A 23,959-nucleotide genomic window follows, 5' to 3' on the forward strand; every position below is an offset into this window, starting at 1 on the left:
GAGACTTCTATCCCTAATATGGACTGGCAAGGTCTTCTTGAAATGAAGACTTGTCTGACCTGCCTTTCCTTCCAAGACAGTAATCTCCTCTGCAGGGGTACCACCACTCACCCTTATATCCCCACACGCAGGCAGTGTCCTAGCACCAAGTGGACATTTGATCATTACTTGTTCAACAGAATTGTAGTCCCTGTAAGGGAATTTCAGGAAGCAAAGCAACCCTGTTTCAGGGCCCTTGAAATCTCAAACTGGTTTTAAAGCAAGTTCAGGAGACAAATCCTGTATAATTAGATGGTGAGTTTGTTCTGGCGGAGTAGGAGCCTCGTGGAGCAAGATAACCACCTGGGAGTCTCACTGCTCCTGTGTCCCTGCAGAAGCACTCCCTGCTGCTGCCACGGGCCTTGGAAGTGAGGGGGATTCAGGCTCATGCCACTTAGGGGCAAGCCCAGGGAGCACTCAGTAGTCCTGGATTTTCAGAACATTTCTGCCTTCAGGTGTTCTGCTCCACAGCACATGTAACCTACGCTAATCAGGATTCACCATTTGGAAATGGCCAGTGAAGTTTTATGGAAGGGAAAAGGGACCATGTAAAATTTAAACTCTTTGGAGAAGATGTGCTTCATGCAAAACTGAAATGTGGGAATGATGACGAAAATATCGGAGCATATTTTAGACTACAGATATGGGAGAATCAAAAAGAGAAAACATGCATAATTGGAGTTTGGCTCAAAAAAAGTAATTAAAATTTTCTTTTTCCAGCCACTAAAAAAAAAAAAAAAGCCTCATTAAAAACAAGAGTAAAAACTACAGTGAAGAAGAAGGAGAAAAAAAATCCATAACTGATAGCACACACACATTTTTTTTAAAAAAAAAGCTTAAATAGGTGACTAAAAACTTAATGCTAATGGGATTTTAATGTTTCATTTCCAAAGAATGCTGTGCTTCTTAGCAAATTTTAGCCAGTTATTTATATTTATATATATGTACACACACACACACTTCTAATCTGATTATAAAGTTCTGTTTGTATACATGATAAAGCCTGCCTTGCTCTCACTCCAACTGCTTTCCCCGTTGGGGGCCTGCCATCAGAGGACAGTTCAAGAGCTTGAGTCAGCACAGCCACTTTTTTGCCCCGCAGTCTCCCCACCCCAGGGCTGGCGATACTGGCCTCTAAACCTCAATCCTGTGTTTGAGGTCCTGCTGACATACTTACCTGGTGCCAAATCCATGTGTGCTTGGATTTCCAAGTATTGCTACACCTTGGCTCTGTGCCACAGAGCTGCATCTACAGGCTTGGAAATTGGGATGCTTGTGTGTATCTTTTCCCCAACAATGTTAGCAAATTGCTTTTGTCCCACCAAACCCCTTACTCTAGCATCTTCTCCATCTGCCCATAGTTAATCAGGTCCTTCCTAGCAGACAGAAACAGAGTGGCAGCATGGAACAGTCTATTACTCTGAGCAAGACTGAGAGAAGGAAGAGTTTCAGAGTTCATCTGAAGGCCATGTGGAGAATGGGAACAGATAAGCTTTACAGCAGCTATGCATTTAGTGTACAGAGTGGGGTGTACTGCTCCTTGCCAGTATTCTAAGCCTTCCACTGGATCCTAACTACTAATGAAGTCTTGCTGATTGCAATATAGGTGGTTGGGTCTTACGACCGTAAGTGGCATGCTTATTATGTGGCATGCTTTTCAAAGCTTGTAATACCATATTTCACATTATTTAGAAATGGGAGTAATTGATCACTTTGAAAGTCATGCCATATAATGATAAAAGCCACCTACCTGAGGCCCTGCTCCAAACTCTAGCAAGGCAACCTTATTAACAGACTGTGATAGAATGAAGCATTCTGGGTGCCAAATACAGCCAAGGCAGCACCAAGAGGCAACCTAAAAAGAAAAGAAGAGTTAGTTTGAAATTCCAAAAGTCAGGCTCAATCTGGTAAATGGCATAGGAACCAAATTGGATTTTATTCGTTATTACTTATTTATAGTTTGTACTTTATAGTTATTGAAAAAAATCTATCTTAAACCTTATTAGAAACAAATGTGAAACACATAAAATATCAATAGTACATGAAACAATGAAAAGCAAACAAATCAATACCCCTAGATTTACATATCTGCTCCACCCTTCTTGAATCAGTTATCTAGATTATTCATACTTATATTTGGTAAAATAGTATTTCAAGTGCACTGCCAACTCTCAAGGTTTCTGCTTAATTTCATTATTTATATTCTAAAACACATCTATTTTCTTGGTACCATAGTTTTCAGAAAAACCTTCAGTGGTATCTACCATGTTCTAAGCAAAAGCTGAGACAGCAACCCCACACCACAAGTGCTTTTCTCAGCCAGGTACTAGAGCCATCTGCTATAGAGAACACTGAAGGGCTGAGCGCCCTAACACAGAGGCAGAAAAAAGGGCTGGGAACAATTTCTCAGCTCCTGAGTTAGTCTTTATGATGTGACTGTTACTTGTTTCCAAGTGAATTCCCAGGGGCCAGTCAGTCTTCCAAAACTCACAAAGAAACCCAAAATGCATCCTGAAGCACTCAGTGTTGGGGGTTATCCTCAGCATTCTTCTGTTTGCACAGATTATGAAGACAGACCTCCAGGAGCTTTAACCGAGACAGGAAAGGGATGCTGTAAGTTTTACACAGAAAAGCACCTACTTTGCTTCCCTAAACCAGAGTCAAGGTTCAATTACATATGGTTGCCACTCTATGAAGATAAATTATCTGTTAAGAAGTACAGTTTTTAGTAAAAAAACTGCCTAAAGTATTTTTAAATTTTAAGAAAAGTTGCAGAGTTGCAGAGATGGCGATCTCCCATATGTTGGTTCACTCTTCAAATGGTCACAGTGGCTGAGGCTGGGCCAAGCTGAAGCAAGGAGCTTGGAACTCCATCTGGGTTTCCCATGTGGGTGCAGGAACCCAAGCACTTGAGCCATCTTCTGATGCTTTCCCAGGTGCATTAGGGAGCTGGTTCAGAGGTGGAGCAGCCAGGACTTGAAATGGTGCCCATATGGGATGCTGGCATTGCAGGTGATGGCTTAACCTGCTACACCATAATACCAGCCCCTCAAAATATTTTTATAGTAACAAATCAATAGTTAGAAACAATATTATATGGTATAAACAAGTATCAAAGAAGGTCAGAAAAGGAAAAAGATGTACAATTAGGAAAGGCAAAAAAAGAGAGGAAGGAAGCAAGCAAGGAAGGAAAAGTGTGTGTGTGGCTGAGGGTGGGCATGACAGCCAAGAACTCAGGGGTCAAACCTGAAGGTGGTCTGGACTCCAGGATGACTTCCTGGCTACAGTGTGGTTTCTAGACATTATAAAGGATTCAAATGAGAAAATGCACGGAGACCCAGTGGCTTGGACATCTCACAAAAGTACTCATGATAAGCATGGGGTAATCATAAAATACCGACAGGATCAAAAGCGCCTATAAAAGCAAATTCTTAGCGACACAGGATGGGAGAGGGGGAGAGGGAATGCTAGTGTGATATGACACAAAAGATGGGTCCAAAGTGAGGTTTCCCAGGAGAAAGGCCACTTTCAAGCCTGACAATATTAACACGAAGAGACAAAAGGAAGAAAGACTAAGACAGTTGTAAGCCCAGTGTCCTAGAGAGATTCAAACCCAATGACTGTTTTTATTTATTTATTTATTTTTGACAGGCAGAGTTAGACAGAGAAAGACAGAGAGAAAGGTCTTCCCTCCATTAGTTTACCCCCCAAATGGCCGCCACGGACAGCACGCTGTGGCCGATCCGAAGCCAAGAGCCAGGTGCTTCCTCCTGGTCTCCCATGTGGGGGCAGGGCCCAAGGACTTGGGCCATCCTCCACTGCCTTTCCGGGCCACAGCAGAGAGCTGGACTGGAAGAGGAGCAACTGGGACAGAATTCGGCGCCCCAACCGGGACTAGAACCTGGGGTGCCGGCACCGCAGGCAGAGGATTAGTCAAGTGAGCCGTGACACCGGCCCCCAATGACTGTTCACCTCATGTGGGGACCTAATGACTACCACTGCAAGACACAACAAAGTAATTCAGGGAGGAGCAGCAGAGACAGGACTTCAAGGAGGAAGAAAAAGGTCCAAGAAGCATAGAAAAATAAAGCTTCTGAAACCTGTTTGGCACTGGGGCATGGAGACTCCAAACTTGAGCAAGAAAGTGTGTGGTGTGGGTGGGATGGAAAGAGATAATGGGAAGAGAAGGAAGAGGGAGAAACATGTAAATGACAATCAATTGGGTGATAAGAAAAGGACTTCCAAAAAGAGGAGGTTTCTTTCAAAAAAACTCTGCATGCAAAGAGAGGGGAAAAAAAGAAGGTAGGGTAGTGGTTAAAGGGGAAGTCAGGATCCTGGGCGGGAAAGGCAATAAAAGTGTTCCACCGGGAGCATAAAGAGGCAGAGAAGAGTTCGGGCCATAATCCTGAAAGACACATCCCAAATGCCATAATCATGAGCATTGAAATTCCCCAAGACCAGAATCTCTAATATCTAAAATCCCAAAAGATGTATAGAAAATAAATTATTTATTTATAGAAAATAGAATTCTAGAGAAAATAATTAAAAAAACAAGACCCCTACCTTATGTCTAAAATCCCAAAAGATTTATAGAAAATAAATTCTTTATTTATAGAAAATAGAATTCTAGAGAAAATAATTAAAAAAACAAGACCCCTACCTTATACAAAAATCCACTCAAAATGGATCAAGGATCTGAATCTATGACCTGATACCATCAAATTACTAGAGGAGAACATTGGGGAAACTCTTAAAGGAACTGGCATAGGCAAAGACTTCTTGGAAAAGACCCCAGAAGCACAGGTAAATAAAGCAAAAATAGACAAATGGGATTATATCAAACTGTGAAGCTTCTGCATTGCAAAGAAAATACTCAACAAAGTGAAGAGGCAACTGACAGAATGGGAGAAAATATTTGCAAATGATGCAACTGATAAGGGATTAATATCCAAAATCTATAAAGAGCTCAAGAAACTCAACAACAACAAAACAAATAATCCAGTTAAAAAATGAGCAAAGGTCTTGAGCAGGCATTTTTCAAAAGACAAAAAGACATTTTAAATATAGGCTCTCTAGAAAATAGGTGACAAAATAATTTTGTAAGGATAACATTCGGTATACTAATGACAGCTGCATGTAACAATTATGAGCAGATGAACTGTATTCACAAGGGAATAAAAAACAAACGAAAAAATGAAGTAGACAAACATACCACTACGACTGGTTACTGTACCCAACTTTATAATGGTGGTCATTTGAAACATGATGAGGAATGACCAGAACTTTCGGATGGGACTAACCAAAAACTATGAAAGGTCACCAACACATTTTCAGTTGCCCAAAGAGATAAGATCTTGAGAAATTTTAATATAAATGTGCAGTACAAAAAGGACATCTCTTCATTTACTGAGCAAGTCACAACGTTTTTATGTCCATGCACAGTAACTATACACAAAATCAGTGGGACAATACACTTTCCCACAGTCAGACTTACAAAAAATGAATAAAACAAACTAGGACTCTCTAAAGATCTTTACACAATTTATATCTCCATGAAAATGCTATGAAGATGAAATACTCATCACAGCAAGTTGTAAAAAAAAATACAGTTTAAAATAGTGAGGGAAATAGCTACACACACACACACACACAAAAAAAAAAAAACACCAAAAAGAAAATCAGACTTTCAGAATTTTAACATCAGGATTCTGAACTTCATTTTAGAGTTTAGATATTTTAGCCTTTGAGGATTTCAACACTTGGGATGATATGAGGGCAGGTCGGATCATGTCTTTCAGGATTATGACTGGCACCAGAGGGAAAACAAGTAAAGTGTTCTTGAGGGACAAGGCCAAATGGAGAGCAGGATAGAGTGGAAGGTTTTGATCATGGACAGGTAAAGGGGTCTCTTCACCAACTCTAGGGGATGCATGTTCTTCCCGGCGAGGTTGTCTGGGAGTTGAGCGCAGAAAATGCAATGGCCAGTGCTAAGTGGAAGCCTCCTACAGACACAGGTAAGGAGGAGGAGCAAGGCAGAAAGTACATCAGCAGTTACCTGGGGACAGAAGGTAGGCAAAGGTGGGGTCAATCACACAAGGGCCCGAGTGAACTTTTGGGGATGATGGCTGTGTTCACTGGGTTGGCTCTGGGATGGCTTCAGGAAGATGGAAATGCATGTTGCAATTAAGTCAATGGAATGCTTTACACATAGTCAGTTTACAGAATACCAATTATACACCAACAGAGCTGTTACAAACATAAAAAATGGCTAAGTTTTCACACTGGAAAAAATTGATGAGAGTGAGAAATATGAATTTACTTAAGTATGAAAAGAAAACTTTCTGTGAACTGAAATACCTCAAAATGGCTAAACTCTCTACTTCTCATTCAGAAGGGAGGAAAAACCAAAATGGGAGGGATACTGCCTTGAATGTGAGTCACATTCAATCCTTACTAGGAAGGATACAGAGCTAGTCAGTTTTTAGAGCCACATTCTCAGCTGTCAAACTTGGAGGAAGCCAACACAGTTCACCTGTTGTTCTATGGACTGGCATCTCATACTACATGATTTAAAAGCTCCAGGAATACACTTGAACTGGAACTGAGATGTACAGATAATAAATAGTTCACTGATAAGTTCCATTTATCAAATACCAAGTGCTCACTGAAGTGTTTCAATCCAGTCCCTGTTTAGTTCCTTTAAATATATTCATTAGTAACGACTTTAAACAGAAAGAATTCCCATGCTAATTGGTAGCTTGCCTTTGATTAACTCAATAAAATAAGTAACAGCAGAGCCATGCATGGGCAGGTGTTTCAGGTAGAGGGAGGTGGGTCTGGGTAAGTATATATATCCTTACTCTGGTAAGGATATTTGCTATTTGGGAGCAAAGAATGAGTACAACAGACTCGAGCTATGAGACTGCATGGAGATGTATGAAGTCACATTGCCAGGGTCTGAAACTTTTACATTATTCTGATAGCTTACAAACCATTCTCAATGTAGGTACCTGTGCCACACACTCTCCAATTCCACCCCGCCCCCCAACCTGATTTCACTTTTAGATTATTCTGAAAACCACCCATCTTTATGTTCCTTTGCTGCTTTCTGGAACAGAATTAAGTGGTGAGACTCCCTTCAATTTCTGTTTAGGTTAATATTTTTAAAAAGAAACCTGACCTTTCTAAATTACAAACTCACTTAGGCCTTTGTAGCATTTACTTACAGGTAATTAACAACAAGGGGCTCAAATCCATCAGTGCAAAACCCTGGAATCCTTTTTCTTTGAAGCTTGAGTACTTCAAAGCACTCAGGCAGCCCCCTCTGTACTGTGCAACACTCCTCATTTGCCCCCACAACGTTGGTCTCCTCCCTACTGTAACACAGAGACATAGTGCAGAGAGTTCTTCCCATAATCTCGGGCAGTACCTTTGCTCAGCTACTTGAAAACTCTGACATAAAGGCAAGCATTTGGCCTAGAGGTTAAGATGCCAATTAGGATGCCCTTGTCCCACATCAAAGTACTTGGGTCCAACTTTCCACTCTGGCTCCTGGTTCCAGCTTCCAGTGAAAGCAGAACTTGGGAGCCAGTGGTGATGACTCAAGTAGTTAGGTTGTTGCCACCCATGTTGGACACTTGGATTGAGTTCCTAGTGCCTGGCTTTGGTCCCAGCCATTTAGGGAGTGAATCACTGGATGGGAGCTCTGTCTCTCAAATAAATAATAAAAAATAAACAACAAACAAACTCTAGCTTCGAAATGGCCTCAAAACACAGATCCTTACCTCAGTTCAGAGGATGTGCTTTTTGGGAATCAGAACTGCGTTTGAAACCTGCCCACCAGTGTAACTGTACAACTGATTTACTTTCTTTAGAGTTTTCCTCTGTAGGATAAGAATTCTTATTTCACAGTACCATGAAACATGAGACAATGTGATAGGTGTAAAGTCTCTAGCGTGGTCTGAGGGTTCATACTGAACACAAAGCTACAGTACTCGGTGTTGTTTCTCAGAAAAAAGTGCTTCCCCAAAATGACCTGATTTGGACTTAAAATACAAGTTTTTTTTTTTATCCTCTCGTGTATACCTGAAATCATAGGCTAGTCATGGTCACAGATAAATCACAGCTAAAATAAAACTGATCAATATGGTGCTAACATTTTGTGTGTTAAACTGAATGGTAATTCGGGTAATATGTGATTACCAACTATCCAAGGGTGGAGCAGACCTCTGCTTGTGGCTTAACTGGTTGGTGAAAGATTTTAATGAACCTGTGTGAAAATATTACATTTCCTAAATATCAGAGAAAACAGTGACCACTCAGAAAAAAAAAATCTACTCTACTGAAATACACAGTAACCCAAATCCCACACTGCAAATCCTACGACAGGGGAAATGTCTTGTTCACAGAACCTCACATCAACTTGCTGCACCGCTTCTCTTGGAACTGAAGCAAGGGTTGGCAAGTGTGCGGCACTGAATCCCATCGTGCAGAGCCAGGCTGGTGGAAGATAATATGGGGATCCAACAATGGAAAAAAAATGAGTAATCTACGACTCACACTACAAAAGAGGGCTGCCTCAGGACGGTCACTTCGCAGAGTTTCAAAGTGAGAAATGTGATGTTTCCAAATGACTGTATGTAGACCATTTTTATGCTGTTAAAAATGTAACAAGAAATGTTTCTAAACACTAGACATAATTTTAACTACTTAAATTTACACTAGGTATATCTTTATGCTGTGCATGTCAAGTCTATCTATGGGTATCTGCCACAATGATGGACTTATTATTTTTTTTTGGCCTTAAAATTTCTTACTGACATTGATCATAAAGGAATGATATATAGTATTCCCATGTAGTCACCTGTGTGAAACTGGATATGCTTTTCTACCTTTCTGACTGTTACTATCTTTAATTGTAAAGAGAAGATAGTCAATTCTTACTTAATGGAATACTGGGAAGCAGGGGTGAAGGCCACAGATAAATCATAGCTAAAAGAAAATCAGTCACTATAATAAAATGACAAATGGTCATTTTGTATGTTGAACTGAGACCTGGTTAGTTTATATAAAACTATGGATTGAGCCATGCTGGGGAAAGGGGAAAGATGATCTTTGCAGTAACAAGAAACAGTAAAGAAACTCTTGGTCCTGTTTGCAATGTCTTCTGTTGGGTCTTAGCAAAAAACACAGAAATGCAGGGGTCCTGCCTTCTATATCCCATTTCTGAATGCCTAACAAATAGGACAGTGGATATACAAAGAAAGCAATCAGGCCGGTGCTGCGGCTCAGTAGGCTAATCCTCCACCTAGCGGCGCTGGCACACGGGGTTCAAGTCCCGGTTGGGGTGCCAGATTCTTTCCCGGTTGCCCCTCTTCCAGGCCAGCTCTCTGCTGTGGCCAGGGAGTGCAGTGGAGGATGGCCCAAGTGCTTGGGCCCTGCACCCCATGGGAGACCAGGAGAAGCACCTGGCTCCTGCCTTCGGATCAGTGCGGTGCGCCAGCTGCAGCGCACCAGCCGTGGCGGCCATTGGAGGGTGAACCAACGGCAAAAAGGAAGACCTTTCTCTCTGTCTGTCTCTCTCACTATCCACTCTGCCTGTCAAAAAAAAAAAAAAAAAAAAAAAAAAAAAACAAAGCAAAACAAAACAAAACCAAAGAAAGCAATCAAATATTTAGTGCACAACTAATAGGAAGAAGAGAAAAAAGAAGGAGGAGAGTTTTCCATTCTGTTGGCCAGATGGAGCAGTGGAAGAAAGCAGTTGCCTTGTCTATTGAGGTACCTCTGCCAATGACTGGGGATTGACAGAATGCTTTAAATTTTAAAATTTTCTTGGATTTCCCTTTGAGTATCCAGCAATCAAGATGACATTGTTCTCTTTTTGACTTGGCCCACTCTCAACAGATACCAGCATGCTGCAGTCACTGTGCCATCTTGTGGTCATGTCTAGAAAGTTCGTCTTCCCTAACAGACTGGTGTAGTCCCTCTACCTGCTCAGAGGCTCTAGGAATAAGTTGTGAGAACAAACTTACAAATAATAAAATCTCTATCATGAATTACCAAGGTATGGTGGAGAAGACAAAGATTAACCAGTCAACAGTTCTACCATCAAGGACCTTGTGGTCTATTAGGGGAGGCTTCTCAAAAGGATATTTAAAATTGTTGAAAACCACAGAATATTCATAGAAGGCAGAGAATGTTACATAGTGAGTACTGATTAGGTACAATGGGAATGTACAAAAAGCAAAGATACTTCCAAGCTTTGGGGATGAAAGTTTGAGAACAGACAATCAAACAGAGAGTGGAGGGAGGCAAGATGGGAACCGGTGCCAGGGAGGCTGGAGAAGCTGCAGTGCGTCTCAGAAGGGAGAAGCAGCAAGCGTGAGGCAAGAATGGTTATGGCTTCCTTAATGGGAGCTGACGGTGTCTAAAGGGAAAGAGTGGGAAGTGAGGCTATAGAGACCAGGTGGGCAACTGAGTGGAGGCTGAGAGGGCTGCTATAGGGAAAAGGCTATTCTGAGGGCTAGGTCAGACTCAGTTGTGTTGTGGAAGAGTGCTTGTCTGGTGATTAAAGAGCCAAGTGAAATACTGTGGCCTTTTTTTAGCTTCTTTTTCCTTAGCCGTAAAATGAGATAATCAAGCCCCTCCAGATTGTTGTGAATAAATGGTGTTGTGGGTAAAGTGTTGTATCCCAGTGAGTAACACTCAGAGAGACTTTTGCTGATGTTGAGCAACACTCAATAACGTGAAGACCCTGAATGGCAGCTTATTTAATGGGCCCTGGAGAACGAACCAGTATTTCAAGAGTTGGGTGAGGACCGAGGGCAAGGTGGCCTATGGCAGAGACACACAACACCACAGGAGTGTGGAGGGGTGGGAGGAGGAACTCTGCCACTCAGAGAATAGACAGTAGAGGCTTACAGTAAAGTGCAAGGAAGGTCAGTGGGCAAGAGGACAAACCAGGAGGTTGTCTTGTCACAGAAACAAAAGAGAATGTTCTAAGGAGGCAACAGAAAAGACAGACTAAGCCTTATTCCCTTTAGACTTAGATACACACAAGATTCTAGAAATCTCGAGAACTATTTCAGAAGAACCAGAATGGAATCCTGAGGAAGGAGAACCACAGGACACTAAGTCCTCCTCCCTCTTTGGAGAAGGCATCAGCTGAAGGAGAAGGCATGCAAAGGAGAGAGCTTTTTGTCACTGTGTTATTTCTTAAAGACTGCATAAGTCTGGCATGTTTCAATGTTGACAAGGCTCTGCTGATGGAAGGCTAAGAGAAAAGGATAATGGATTAAAGTGGATGGGAGTGAGACACAGCACAGGAAGAGACATGAGGACAGGGTGTGTGTGGACCTGAACCAAATATCAGGGACCACATGGGAGGAGAAGTCCTGAAGTCTGCTTTCAAGAGGAGATGATACCTGAGCACAGCTGTCCAGGAAAAACAGGTGCTTGGCCCAGTGGAGAGGAGGAGGGAACAACATTTCAGCAGAGACAATGGCAGGAACAAGGCAGACATACAGAACATAGGCTGAAGTGCCAGAGGACCTTAGAAGTCTAGAGCCATGAGGTCTACAGGGGAAGGGAGAAGATGTTCCCAAGACAGAGCTGAAGAATAGCCTAGGGCCAAATCACAACAGGCCCTGGACTCACACTCTCAACCCAGACATCTGTAGGTCCCTGCAAAGAAAAGGCAGAGGGAGAAGATTCTTTCAGGGGAGTGGTAAGGTGGATACACAGGGCGGTAGATGGAGGGGACTATCCCAGAGCATTAGTAACAGTCAACTATGGTGACAGGACCAAGTGGAACCACAGGGAACCCACATACCAAGTGCAAAAGTGGCATTGAAAGCATAAATTATTGCGAGAGAAGCAGAGGTCAGCAGGAGAAAGGGGATAAAGGGAAGCAAAGGATATGAGGCTGTGATTGGCATTTTAGGGTTCAAATTCACAGAGGTGGAGTGGTTCCAAGCAGTGATGGTATGTTGCAAAGCGCTGTGTGGGGTATTTTTAGTATGTACTGTAATTTCAGAGCATCCTGATTATGACTTCCGAATAGCCCTAGTACTTTAGATTTCTCAACTGACATCCTTCAGATAGTTAAGGTGCCAATTTCAATTCCTATTTTTTAAGCAAGGCGAACTGTTGGGTAATACGAGTAATTACTCCCTTCATTTATCTGCTTTGCAGGTTCCAGCTGAATTTGGCAGATGAGTTTCCCTCTCCCCCAAGTTATCATGAACATATAATATTTATATATGATGATCTTCCACTTATCCAGTAGCACCAATGATCTAAAACATATAGGGTAGAAAACAGAAAGGACAAACTTAGGTTCTGAACAGCAATAGCAGATGTCAGATGTCATAAATCCATACATATGATGCATGCACTTTATCCCCAAGGCATGTAGGTTGGCCTTCAGTGCCATTCTTTTAAGCAAAATAATAATTGGGCTACTAGAACTTTTGGTGCAGGGAAGATGAGCAGCCCCATGGATCAGAGGCAAATGTAATGATGGTAGCCAGAGGCGACTGCTAAGACAGGAAAACAGGAAGAGGTAAATGCATGCAAAAGAAATCAAAAGGTGTAGATGCTGACAGGGATTCTTTAACTGATCGTGGCCCCCACTGGGAAAGGTTCAAGAAATGGACACATCAAACTGACCATGCATGTGCCAATCCAAAGAAAAAGTGGGCATTTATCTTTTTTCCTCAATGATGTTACACCCAAGAATTTAACTGAAGAATATATCCTGAGATGTGTATAAAGATTTATGCAGATGACTGTTCATCACTGCATTATTTAAAGGTTGGGAACAACATCCACTGCTAATTGTGCTCATTCACAAGAAATCTGGCTTTTAAGGAAGACACAGAAGTAGCATGTAGATACACAGGAAATAAACCTTTATACAATAACAGGGCTTTAAAGTGATAGGATACAAACCAAAGAGCCAATTTAGTACTACATAGTTTTAAATGGAAAAAAAAAAAAACCTGCCAGAAGAAAATTTCTGTTAGTATTTAACATAGTTTTTAATGACAGCAACACTAATACTATAGAAATAAGAAACCATATAGCTCTATTTACTTTATTTCTATTGGTGTTATCCTGATTGCTTATGGCACAAAATTCAATATTTACTTCTTCCATATTCAACCTTTCAAAAATTTTATTTCTATGAGACAATAATATTTTTGGAGGCAAAAAGTAGAACTCGAGTGTTGTTGAGCACAGAGGGGCCAGCAGAGCAAGTCAAAAATACAACAGGGATTCCGTCAGCAAAATCCAAAATTGTGGGAAGTGCCACAGGACAACAAAACTAAAAAATCCACATCTTCAACCTCTAAATTTTAAGAAGGCAAAAAAAGTAGAGGGTAACATGTATCAAAAAGACTTCAAAGATATTATCAGGTAACTGTAAGTATGGGTCTTACTGGATCTTGAACATATTGTTTTTAAGAAAAAAGACAACTGTCGGGCTGGTGCTGTGGTGCAGTGGATTAAAGCCCCAGCCTGCAGTGCTGGCATCCCATATGGGCGCCAGTTCCAGTCCTGGCTGCTCCACTTCCGATCCAGCTCTCTGGTATGGTCTGGGAAAGCAGTGGAAGATGGTCTAGACACTTGGGTCCCTGCACCCGCCTGGGAGACCAAGAAGCAGCTCCTGGCTTCGGATCAACTCAGCTTTGGCTATTGCAGTCATTTGGCAAATGAACCAACAGAATGGAAGACTTTACCTCTCTAACTCTTTCAAATAAATAAAACAAATCTTTAACAACAAAAAATAAAGAAGACAACTGTGGACATTTGAACTCTTACTAGATATTTGATGACATTAAGGATTAATGTCCTTTTGGGGTGTGATAATTGTTGATTATGCCTTTACAAAGAGTCCGTTCTGGGGCCAGCATTGTGTGGTGCAGTAGGTTAAGCTGCAAATTTGGGATGCCAATATTGGATTCTCTGCTTATGATCTAGCTCCCTGCTAATGTGCCTAGGAATGAAGCAGATGATATCCCAAGTACTTGGACCCCTGCCACCCACCCAAGTGGAGACGCAGATGAAGTTCTTGGCTCCTGGCTTCAATGTGGGCTAGTTTGTTATAGACATTTAGGGAGTGAACCAGTGGAAGGGAGATCTCTCTTTCTCTTTATCTCTCCCTCTTCCTCTGATGCTCTGCCTTTCAAATAAATAAAGGAATACACATTTTAAAGATATGTAAATACATCTATACAAATGACATGAAAGTAATTTGTTCACAGGAGAGGGAATGGCTGTGGGTAGGGGGACAGATTAAACAAGACTGGCTGCTGAGTGACGACTGTTGAAACTAGTTATAGGGCCAGCGCCGCGGCTCACTAGGCGTGGCACCCTGGGTTCTAGTCCCGGTCGGGGCGCCGGATTCTGTCCCGGTTGCTCCTATTCCAGCCCAGCTCTCTGCTGTGGCCAGGGAGTGCAGTGGAGGATGGCCCACTGCACCCCATGGGAGACCAGGAGAAGCACCTGGCTCCTGGCTTTGGATCAGTGCGGTGCACTGGCCGCAGCACGCCGGCCGCAGTGGCCATTGGAGGGTGAACCAACGGTAAAGGAAGACCTTTCCCTCTCTGTCTCTCTCTCATTGTCCACTCTGCCTGTCAAAAAAAAAAATTAGTTATGAATATGATTAAATCACTCTATGGTTCCTCTATCTTTGTATATCTTTAAAAATTTTATAATACAAAGCTTTTAAAAAATCATAAAGGCAGTAATGCATTTAGTTCTTTGCAGTAAAACCTATACGTAGATATGCTACACAAACTCTATGGGTGCTTAATGAAAACCGGCTGACAATGACAAAAATCAGACACAATTTTCACATATTTTATGATGCTTTTATCATCTGCCAGCTAAGGAATGTACGTGATCATCTTTGAAAACCTGACCATACCACGAAGCTCACAGGCTGATCAACAGATATTCTCCTCTACTGAAACCAAATAGTGATTTCCTAACATTTGATGCACAAGTATCACAGTAACCAGCAGCTTTAGTAACAATGATCTCTCAATATATTAAGTTTTCTCAGAAAAAGCTTTTAACTTTTTATTAAGCAATCATTTAGTGCTGAGTATGGCAGAGGCAATGAGTGCATTATGGTGGAAGTGCCCTGAGAACCAAGGACAAGCTTCTACTATACTTGGCAATGTGTGTGTAAATGGGTGAGGTAGGGGCAGCCATGAGGTCTTTGCCAAAACCATTTGAGTGCAGCGGTGAGACTGAGGGGGTGGAGGTGAAGACATGAAGGCTTGTAGGACAAAGTGGAGGGCCAGATGCAGAAGCAGAGTCAGGCAAAGGTTGTAAACCGTTTTCCTCTGGGGCATCTTGGACATCTCCACTGACTGAAGAGTAGCTGGTGGGGCCTGAACACATTCCTTATTCAACAGGACAGGGAAGTGATGATGAACTTGAGTAAGGAGAACAGAGCTTCTCAACAGCAAAGAAAAGGAGATTAGAAAGCAAGCAAGGCTGTGCCCAGGGAACAGAGTATTGGAATTGCCTTTCTGGTAGACTCAATTTTCTCAGAGGACCTCAGGTATGGTTACCTGATGACCATTAGACTAGTTCTAATAGAGAACTACCTATAACATCTTTATCATTATTAGCTAGAATTTCATAGAATAGAGCAATCAGGGATACTCAGAAAACAATAAACTACTTGAGCATTTAAATAATCAGGTACTATGCTGAGAATGTTTGTTGTACATTATCTCATTTAATACTTAGTGACTTAAATCTCTGTAAATGACACACATGCCTCATTTTCTTCTGTGAATGAGGAATAAGCACAGCACTGGTTCTGGGGAGCTGCTAGAAATAGAGTAACAGAAGCTGGTGCTGTGGCGCAGTGGGTTAAGCCACAGCCTGCAGTACCGGCATCCCATATGGGCACTGGTTCAAGTCCTGGTTGCTCCACTTCTGATCCAGCTCCCTGCTAATGTGCTGGAAAAGTAACAGAGGAGCGCCCACATCCTTGGGACTATGCACCCACAAGGGAGACTTGGAAGAAGCTCCTGCTCTGGCCTGGCCGAACACCAGTCGTTACAGCCATTTGGGGAGTGAACCACTGGATGGAAGGTATCTCTCTGTCTCTGTCTCTCCTCTCAATAACCCTGCCTTTCAAATGAGTAAGTATTAAAAAAAAAAAAAAAAGAATGACAGCATCACTCTGTGGGGTACTCTGAACAGTGAGCACAGAGCAAGCACTTCTTACAGCAGGTAACACTGTTAAGTTAGAGAAAGGAGCTAACTTGCCAGCTTTCTAGGTCAGTAACAGAGGCAGCTGGTCCACCACTTACATGCTCCACAGAAGCTTGCCAGCCTCCTTGGACCAGAGGGAGAAAACATGCAGAAGACATGTGGCTAGTGGAGCTGGCGTAGGGTGGTAGACAGTGTCAAGAGCTGGTGAGGTTGCAGGTGGTGAGGTAGGTGCAGGAGACCAGGGCCCTAGTCCACATCCAGCAGCTGCAGCAAACACTGAGCAAGGTGTTCCTCCTGGAGCCATCACAGCCAATTCCAAGCAGGCAGAGAGTCCCGCAGCTTGGAAGCAGAAGACACAGCAAACTAGGAAGCTCTGGGTTGGTAAGAAGACAGGACCCAAGACCACCAAGTCTCTCCTTTGAACTGTTACAGCTCAGGATGCTTACGTCTCACAAAACATCTTGAGTGCTTGCTGTGCGCAGCTGAGGGGGCATCAAGATAGGTAGGACCCAGTCCTGTGAGCACAGGGAGAGATGCATCCAACTGTAAAGCAAGGCAGGCTGAGGCTGCATGCTCAGTGCTATCACACAGGTGCTACAAGTCCACAAAACAGGCCATGCAAGCACAAGACAACTCCAGGAGCACACAAGTGCTACTGAGTTCGTTGGAAAAGATGTGGTCCTGGGAGATGTGGGAAAATAATCCCAAGTATAATGAGACTGGGAGGGAGCTAAAGGCACTGCAGGTTGAGAGTATTCATGTTCTGGTAATAAGCTATGGTGCTGGTTCAACCACAGGATTCTAAAACCCACTGTGTACTCCTAAGAGGACTGGGACCCCCCCATGTACATTACATTCAGAAAAAACCTTACATAGGAAACAAAAGCTGCCTAAGCTGTAAACTGTGAGCATTTAAAAAAAAAAAAGATTTGTTTTATTTATTTAAAAGACAGAGTTACAGAGAGAGGTGGAGACAGAGAGAGAGGTCTTCATCCACTGGTTCACTCCCCAGATGGCTACAACACCTGGAGCTGCGCCAATCCGAAACCAGGAGCCAGGAGCCAGGAGGTTCTTCTGGGTCTCCCACGTGGGTGCAGGGGCCCAAGGACTTGGCCCATCTCCTACTGCTTTCCCAGGTCATAACAGAGGGTTGGATTGGAAGAGGAGCAGCAGTGACTTGAAGACCTAACTCTAACCCTAACCCCTAATCCTAACCCTAACCGGCACCCATATGGGAGGACGGCGCTTCAGGCCAGGGCGTTAACTCACTGTGCCACAGCGCCAGCCCCATTGTGAGCATTTTAATTAGGGCAAAAGGAATGTGGTGTGACCTTCTGTCCGGACATGTGTGACTTGAAGAGCACAGGCTGGAGTTCAAGGTGCTTTCAGTGGTCCTGTACTGAGTGCCACTTATGGCTGTCTATAGGAAAATCCAGGGGGCAGCAGGATGCAGCATGCCCAGGGGTTGCCAGCACTGCCAGCACCTCCCAGCCCCAAGTCACTGGCGCAGTGGTGCAAATCATGATGTTAGAACTGTGTATGCAGGTCTTTTTCACCTCTTCTGGGAGTTGGGGGCTCTGCCTGTGTGTCTCCTGTCGCTGTCTATGCCTTCCTCCCTGCCTTCTTGTACTTGTCTCTCTTCCCTCCTGGTAGGTGTGCTTGCACGTGCATCTTCCTCCACCCATGTCTGGATCTCTTCTCCACCCTATCTGGAGGTGAGTGAATGTGTGTGCACACATGACAACTCCCTCCCCACTGTGTTGTTGTCTCTCTGGGGGACACGCACATCCCTCTCCTCTCCCAGTGTGTGTGTGTACATGCTGCTCTCCTTCTCTGAGTACATGTATGCTACTGTACCTCCTGGGTGCCATCCGCCTGCTGTGTACTTGTGTTCCTCTTCTCAGGTGGGTGTGTCTCTCTTTTCCCTTTGGGGGGGCTGTCCCCCACCTCTAGGTGCTTCTGTGTCTAGCCCATTCAGGGCACACGTGTCTCTCCTCCCCATCCTAATGGGCCTAGTGAATCTGCCCATTGAAGTGAGAATGGTGTGTCTCCTCTCATTGGGACTGTATCTCCCCAAACACCCTGGAGTGGTCCCTCACTGCCCCTTGCACATCCTGCTATAATGGTGGCTCCCCTCAACCTGGTGTGAAAGGTCTCCTCTGATATCCTAGTATGAATGTCTCCCCTCACATTCTGGGCTCTTCTCACAACCTGGTGCGAACATGCTTCCCCTCACATTCTGGAGTGCAAATGTGTCTTCCCTTATAATGTCATGTCTCCCCCAAATATCTTGATGTGACTGTCTCCACCCTTCACATCCTGATATGAGCGACTCTCTCCTCACATCCTGGTGTGAACATGCTTCCCCTCATATTCTGGAGTGTTTCTCCCCTTACATCGTGGTGTGAATATGTCTCCCCTAACATCCTGGTCCTGCAGTGAGTGTCTCTCCCCACATCCTGGTGTGAGTCTGTCCCCCTCCTTACATGCTGGCTTGAGTGTGTCTCCCCTCACATCCTGGCCCAACTGTGTCTCCTGCAACTCTCGCATACACTTCTCCTCATATTGTGGTGTGTCTTCAACACACCCTGGTGTGAATGTCTCTCTCCTTAAATCTTGAACCTTTCTCCCCACACTTTGTGGTGTGAGTGTGTCTCTTGTCACATCCTAGCATGACTGTGGCTCTCCCTCCACCTCCTGGTGTGAGTGTGACTCTGTCTTGCCCATCCTGGAGTCTGCCTGTCACTCCCACTTCCACCTTGTAGATGTGTATCACTCTCTCTGTCTCTTGCAGCTGTCAGTCTTTCTCGCAGCCTATCTTGGAGAAGATGTGTCTTTTCCCCACTGCTGAGTCTCCCCTTAGGCTGCACATCTCTGCTTCTAATCCCTGGTATGAGCTGGCTATGTGTCTATCTCTGTTTTCCTGCTCTCTCTCTGCTGAAATACAAACATAATTACATAGAGCTGCACAGATAGTTTCCCCAGGCATGTGTGCCTTCCATCCCCACTATGTTTAAGTCTCTCTGGGATCTGGGGTCTGTCCTAGCATGGGGTGCTTTGGGTATGTGTACATTCTCTGTCCTCAGGTGGCTGTGTCTGTGTCTGACTTTGGGGCACATGTACTTGTCTGTGCAGCCCCATGGCAAAGGCTGCTGTGGGTGAGGGTCAGCTTGTCTGGTGGCACTCAAAGGTTTGTGGGTGTGTGTTGGGCAGGGGTCAGTTATGAAGGGAGGAGGGTATAGCTGTCCCCTACCTCCAGCCCTGCTGACTGGTGTTGCACAATTAACAGGAGGCTGCATGCCTCTAAAGGGCCAAACCCAGGCCTCCTGTTGTGAATGCTATGTGGGGTCCAAAGCTCTCCTGGGACACGCCTTGGGACAGCCCACTCTTGTCACCCAACCCCTAACTGCCATTCCAGGCTTCCTCTGGCTACCTTTCAATACAATCAACTCTCCGACTGGCCCTGAAAGCAAGGCAGTACTCCCCAGGTGTCTAGTGAGTACCTGCTGGGAGTACGTGGCCCTTGCTCTCCAGGGCTCAGCTTAGAGAGGTAGCTGGAGGCACACAACATGCAACAGTGTTCCAGGGAAGTTGTGAAGGAAGTGAACCACAGCCAAGGCAGGCAGACTAGGGCCACCCAGTGACAGGGCTCCCAAGGGGGCCAGGGAGGGAGGCATGTGGAAGAGAACACTAGTCCCAGAGAGTTTCACTTTTAGGGTACTACACCATAACGGGACGATTTCATAATGTCTGGGCCCTGGGGCTACAGGCAGAGTACAGCACAGATGAGGCTAAGACTGGAGGTGACAGCCACTCTGCAAGAGGAGCTACACTCTGCTCAGGAGTTCTGTGCATGACAGGAGCTCTTGCTCCTCCTGTCTCCAGAGTGCTGAGCCCCTCCTACTCTGCACCAGCACTTCTGAATGTAAGAGTCCTGAGTCCTCATAGCTGGTCCCTTCACACCCCTCACTCCTCTACACAAAGGTTCCTTTATCAAGGTCTCCTCTGATCACTGTCTCTAAGGGTCCTTTTCCCTCCAGTCCCTAAGGCTAGGCTTCTTTTCACGCTTGTGTTCATGTCACTTCCCTCATACCACCTGCTGCAATATGAGGGTGTCCTGCTTACTGCCGTTTCCCTTACTCAGTGGTGGTGGTGGTGGGGATCTGGCTTAGGGATGTACACAGTACCTGATCCGGGGTGGCAGGCACATTGAGTAAGAGATGGGAAGAAAGGTGTCCTGAACATAAACGTAGAGACAGTGCAAACCACAAGAGGTATGGAGGTCCTGGAGAGAGGAGGGTATGAGGCTTTCTTCCCATGAAACTGTGAGCCAAAGGAACAGGAGCAGAGGGAGTTGGTGCTCAGGGAAAGTACACCCTAAGAGAAGGGGACCTAGAGAGCCCTGGTGATTAGTGACGGGTGGAAGAACCACAAAAGGAAGTGCTAAAGAAGTGCCAGAGGAGGAGTGGGAGAGGCAGGAAAGCCAGAGGTGAAATTTGAAAAGGGTGTGGAACATTGCAGAGGCCACATGGGAATGAAACAGAAAACATGCCACCAGATTTGGCACTTGGGAACTTTCAATATATGTTCTCTTCAAATGCAGGCCCCAAATGACGACGCAGGCAGGATGGTTAAAGAGTAAGGACGTGGGCTGGTGCTGTGGCATAGTGGGTAAAGCTACCCCTGCAGTGCCGGCATCCCATATGGGGATGGGTTTGAGTCCCAGCTGCTCCACTTCTGATCCAGCCCTCTGCTATGGCCCGGGGAAAGCAGTCGCATACGGCCTAAATCCTTGGGCTCCTGCACCTGCATGGGAAGACCTGGAGGAAGCTCCTGGCTCCTGGCTTTGGATCAGTGCAGCTCTGGCCATTGTGGCCAACTGGGGAGTGAACCAGCAGATGGAAGATGTCTCTCTCTTTCTCTGCCTCTCTCTCTGTGTGTAATTCTTTCAAATAAATAAATAAATAAATCTTTAAAAAAAAAAAAAAAGAGTAAGGATGGGGCTGGCACTGTGGCTTAGACAGTCAAGCCACCGCTGCTACAATACCAGCATCCCATATAGATGTTGGTTCGAGTCCTGGCTGCTCCACTTTGGATCCAGCTCCCTGCTAACTCATCTGGAAAGCAGCAGACGGTGGCCCAAGAGCTTGGGCCCTTGCCACCTATGCAGGAGACCTGGATGGAATTCCAGGCTCTTGGCTTTGGCCTGGTCCAAACCCTAGCCATTGAGGCCATTTGGGGAGTGAACCAGAAGATCTCTCTCTCTCTCTGTCGGTCTCTAGTTCTGCCTTTCAAATAAATAAATAAATCTTCAGAAACAAAAACAAAAAGAGAGGAAGGAGAGAGGAAGGAAGCAGACCACATGTAGATGGCTCTTTCAGGAAGCCTGACACCAACTTGAGTAGGGGGTGGGATGAAGGCAGAGGTCTTCTATGTCAGTTTGGGAAGGAAGAGTTGAGATGGAAGGGAAGCAATGGGAAATTCCTGGGGGGGAGGGGCGAGAGATAACACAAGGACCCAAGCAATGATGGAGTAATGGGCTCCAGCAGTCCTAGTGCAAGATGCTCACAGCCATGGGTCCAGCCTCCCTAGGGAAGTCAAATCCCCCTTGAGCCCCCGCAGGAGGGCTAGGCACCACTACAGGAGGATCCAGAGGCGGAGAAGAGCCAGGCGGAATTTACACCGACCAGGTGTGCCAGTCTTCTCTGGGGAGGCAGGCAGGGAAGGAGGCCCAGGACAACACATGCTGAGGGACCATGAAGACAGGAATGAGCAAAGGACCAGAGAACGGAGAAACAGGTACAGACACATCATTAACCACTGTGCTTTGACTCCCTGAGGGTCCCTTTCTCAACAGAATGAAAACTCTTAGGCATGGTACTGGAGAGCTGATACATCCTGGCACCAGCCTCCCCTGCCAGCCTTCTTGGTCATTTCTCCACTCACTATGATGCCCTCTGCTCAGTGCCAGGCAAGAACCTGACTGTGCCACACCTGCTGGCTGCTCATCCCTTCCGTTCCCTGCTCTCAGCATCCCCCACCATCCCTCCCACCCTGGAATTGAATCCACTGGGTATTAAGTCTCTTTCCTCTGTCCACTTTGTTAATGTCTCCACAACAGAAGTCTTAAACCTAAAAACTGAAGTTTCAACTGAACACAGAGAAGTGGATTGGTGACTAGGGACCTAAAAGAATGATAGGGCCATTAATAACATTACATAAGTATGAACTGCTTGTTGGAGGGACCTGAGACTCTGAGATGCCTATCATTCATCCAGATCCAAATGGCTACAGCAAAGAAGCACTGGAAAATCCATGTTTAGAACTTTCTAGGGGGAGTGGACCTAGCAATAAAGACCTGAGTCTCCGCCTTGGCAGGGGGACCCCTGCTGCAAGGTTGAGTATGTTCATGTTTCGAGAACTCTGGTCTCACATCCATGGGCTCAATTTACTCTGGATCTCAAATCCACTTCATTTTCCTAACTCATCCTCCCCTGCTCAATCAGCAGCAGTGTCTTCCATAGTACACAGAGTAAATTTCCCAGGCTGGTAACTCAAGGTTTTCACAATCAGCCTCAGCATACTTTTCCAGTCTTCCCTTGCACTGTTCCCTTACAAACCCCCCTCTCCAGTCAGACTGGTCTTCTTGGTGGCTGTGGACAAGCACACTTCTGCCTCCCAACCTCCTTCCACCTGAACCTCCCTTCTTCCTGCCTAGTCTTAACTCACACCCTTTTCAGGGCCCTCTCCCTCCCATGGATACGTATAGATTTTAATGTCTGGGCCATTCATGTCGCATTTTAAAATATACCACTTTGTGGTCTCTTTTTTTCCATTAATCCAACATCCAAAAGACATAAAAAAAAGGCATGGAAAAAGCAGAGGGCATATACCAGTAACCAAAAAGTGGCATGAGGTACTCTTCCCCACTTCTGGCTCCCATTGGGAACAAAGAATAAAGTTTTAGTAAATAGGATGCAAAGCAAATGCAAACCACAACCTGTCTCACTGTCTCACTGCAGAAGCTATCAATGTCTGATTAAACACCAGTAATCACTCTAGATAGTAGCATCTAGAGTTGGGAACTGGCAAGAAACTTGGGAGTCTATAATTGTATTTTATATTTTAGATCGCTCAAATAATCATTCAGTCAAAAGTCTTGCTATTTTACACAAGTCCAGACAATTCTCATTTTGCCTTATCAAAATAAGTTCAGCTGATTCAGACTCATCTTTAAGTTGCTTTAAAGAATAAAAAATGAGATAGAGCACAGAATTTTAAAAAATTATTTCCTTTTCTCAAGATGATAATACTTTGATCTTGATTAAATATTTAATCATTCCCAATTTCAATCAAGTTAAAAAAATTTCAATGGGTATTTATGTGTATTTGGGGGAGACAGAAAGGAAGACACAGGGCCTAAATCCCCCAAACTATGGGGATGGTTACGTGAATTTCCAAATGGAGATCTTGAATTTAATCTGTTATTTTTAATAACTGGGGTAATACTATTTACTGTATTAAATTCTCTCAACTCTTCTGGATGGGAAGATCATCAGTGACAATTTTATCCTGGAAGTCTAACATCTAAAGTTAAACAAGTTAAGCAGTATTTTCAATTTTCCCGATACAGAATTATAATGTTTATTGAACTAAAACCATTCAAAAATTCTGGAAT

General features: G+C 44.4%; 1 protein-coding gene across 4 annotated transcripts in view; it reads right to left on the minus strand.

Annotated features, from left to right (window-relative positions):
- The window catches only part of PLAG1 (PLAG1 zinc finger), a 50,662-nt gene that overhangs the window by 16,658 nt on the left and 10,045 nt on the right, over nt 1-23,959 (minus strand). For 2 of the 4 annotated variants that reach the window (XM_017341312.3, XM_017341313.3), the window contains exon 2: nt 1,790-1,894. The exons of the other annotated variants lie outside the window; for them this stretch is intronic. The gene's annotated coding sequence lies outside the window, so the exon portion shown is untranslated. The remainder of the gene's footprint in view (nt 1-1,789; nt 1,895-23,959) is intronic. 4 annotated transcript variants of the gene reach the window in all.

Source organism: Oryctolagus cuniculus, chromosome 6 (assembly GCF_964237555.1).
Source record: "Oryctolagus cuniculus chromosome 6, mOryCun1.1, whole genome shotgun sequence".
Lineage (NCBI taxonomy): Eukaryota > Metazoa > Chordata > Mammalia > Lagomorpha > Leporidae > Oryctolagus > Oryctolagus cuniculus.